Source organism: Electrona antarctica, assembly GCF_951216825.1.
Source record: "Electrona antarctica genome assembly, chromosome: 7".
Lineage (NCBI taxonomy): Eukaryota > Metazoa > Chordata > Actinopteri > Myctophiformes > Myctophidae > Electrona > Electrona antarctica.
In genome coordinates, this window is record NC_136812.1 from 43,731,185 (window position 1) to 43,734,310 (window position 3,126).

A 3,126-nucleotide genomic window follows, 5' to 3' on the forward strand; every position below is an offset into this window, starting at 1 on the left:
ACTACAGTAAAGTAGCAATGCCTTGTAACATACTCTGTTACAAGTACAAGGCTTGTATTCAAAAATGTCCTTGGCTAAGAATATTGGCATCAAAATAAATATGGTATAAAGGTAAAAGAATATCTCATTTCACAATCAGTTTTCAATGTTTTTCCACACAAATAGCAGTTCTACAAGCTCACAATGTGTGCTTGTAGATCTGTTATTTTTGAAAGGATAAAGTATAAAGTATAAACTGTCTTCTAATAATTGTAGTGACATAACTATAATAATAAATTAGTATAATATTTCCCTCTGAGGTGTAGTTGAGTAGAAGTATACAGTGTTGAGAAATAAACATATTATAGTACCTGGAAATTGTATAAGTAATAAGTACAGTAGTGCAGTAAATGTATTTCAGTTAATGTCATCACTGCAGCATGGCATTCATTGGCTTGGAAATTAAATTACTTCAAAACAAATGGTCCACTATGATAAGACATTTATTCTGAGTCAATTTCCCATTGTTTATCTTGGTAATAGAATAATGACATTAAAAACAGTGAAATTCGGAAAAATGTGAGTCGGTTCTTTTGCACTCCAGCCCAGAAAAGACATTACACGCATCAGTCGGACTGTTGGAGACTCTGTGGGGAAACGTTGGCGAACCATTTTCATGTTTTCTGGAGTTGCCCTTCTCTGTCCACAATGTCCTGGAAGCAGTTTTTGGTGTTACATTCCTTTTGATTTTAAAACCATGTATTTTGCAGATCTGGAAGGACTTAAATTTGCACAGCAGGATCAGTATCTACTGAGGGTATTGCTGGTGGCATCCAAAAAAGCCTTAACAAAAAAGTGGCTTACAAATGTTATACCAACTATAAATGAATGGATTGATTTAATCTATAGTATATTTATTATGGAGAGAATTACATTCAGCTTTAGAGGTCTTCACAGATAACTGGTTTAGATGGATTACTCATGTCTCTACCATAAGACCTGACATTGTTTAAATTCTGTTCAATCTAAAACAGTGAAATTCATTCCTGAAATGATTGAAGAGGGTCATGATGACAAGACAAACACATGCAGAATACACACATTGCATCTGTTATTTCAATGAGCCTTTTTATTTTGCTAAATGGGGCCACTCCAGGCTCTACGTCTTGATGATGACACCTGCCCTGACACTTTTAGCAGTGGTGGAAAAAAGTATTCAAATGTCAATACTGCAATGTAGAACTACTCCATTACAAGTACAAGTCCGGAATTCTAAATTTACTTGAGTAAAAGTACAAAAGTATTGGCATCAAAATGTACTTAAAGTATACCCAAAGTAGAAAGTAGGCTACTCACTATGCAGATATTTTGAAAATAGCTGATCTGCAATCTCAAATCTACAAAGTATCTAGTAACTAAAGTTTTCAAATAAAGTGTAGTGGAATACAAAAGTACAGTATTTGGATCTGATATGTATTGGAGTAGAAGTAAAGGTATTCAAAATTGTACTTAAGTACCGTACTCGCGGGAGTGTGAAAAATGCACAATATTTTAATTGATTTCTGCAAATACAAACACTTATAATATGGGACATTCCAGCACACGTATAGCAGGTAATAATTATGACAACCATAGGTATGTCAATGATCCATGGGTGGAGGTCTTTCACAACAAGCAAGAGGGTTAGTTTGCTGAAATTGTATCTGGATCACAGCAGCTCTGACTGTTTGCCATTTTACCGAGTTACTCTGGTTGGACAGCCATGAAATACATGCATGAAAAATGTAATTACTGTAAACTACTTGTTTAATTACATGTAGTTAACTACTTCCCATCACTGGCCATTTTCACTTTTCCCACTCTATCGTTTCTCCTGAACGTTGGGTGTTAGCCTCCTGATTTGATCCACATGTGCGGCTCTATTCAAACTCCCTCAAGTCTCTCCCAGTCGATTTGCCACATTAAATATCCAGTTAGTCCTTACAGATGTGGGAACTACACAATCAGAATCAGAACCAACTGCACTGTGATGTTGGAAGGAAAAGACCCAAACGTCACTAAACTATCAATTACCAACTTGATCGTCAGCCTGGTCTCGTGCCAAGCTGTCAGAATTGAATGTTTGACCAAACCACAGAAATACATCAATAGTTGATGAATGTTGACCATGTGGAATCACTGTGGTGTGTCTGGACTGAAACCAGCATTTCTTACATTAAACTAACCATAAGCATACAGAACAGTGACAGTGCCTAACCTTAACAATACAATCGTGACATGGTCCACTTCTCATGGTCCACTTCTCTGACATTGAAATTATATTATATATTGAATTATATTTATGTAGCCTATTTGTTGTTTGTACAAATGCTCTTGACTCTCTAAAAAACTACTTCAGACAACTTCCTGCAACAGACTTAGTACACTAGTTGGGCCGATGGAACATTGTTTTTGCCCATGCAAAGTAGTCTGCAGCACTGGTCTGTAACAGTGTTGCCAGTGTTGCCAGTTCTGCTTATTATAAACGACTTTAGTCTTGTTTTCCTGTATAGTAGTTTAAATATTCATAGTTGTGGGATGCTTTAGCTTGGGCTTGTTTCTGAAGTGTAGTTGGGCTTGCTTTCAAGAATTGGGCTCAAGTGGTGAAACTGGTCGCTTCTTTTGGGCTTGTTTTCATATACCTGGTTGCTTGTTTCACTCACAGAATCTGGCAACACTGGAGTCTCGCACCAAAACAAAAGTAAACACATGTTTAGCTTTGCTTTGGAGTTGATCGATTGGTATAGGAATTTGTATTTAAGATTGAGAATATGGTATAAAATAAAATATAAAAATATTAGTGGGCCTACGTAAACGACCACGGCAACCACACTTTTCTAGTTGTATATAAATATTGGCATATCGGAGGTCGATGAACTAAGAAATTGGTTTGAGAATGAAGGAAAAGAACAAATATCTAAAGACTTCGGAGCAGAGTCAATCAAAGCAACTGAGTTTTCTTTAAATATTATAGAAGGAAATAGATCAAAGGAAACCTTTTTTATAGTTGTTTTGGAAGAATTATTGATTTTCGAAGAGAAGAGTGTCTGGATATCATATGTGAAACTTCGTTAGTTTCGTAATAGTTCGTAAATTAGAAGATAAGAA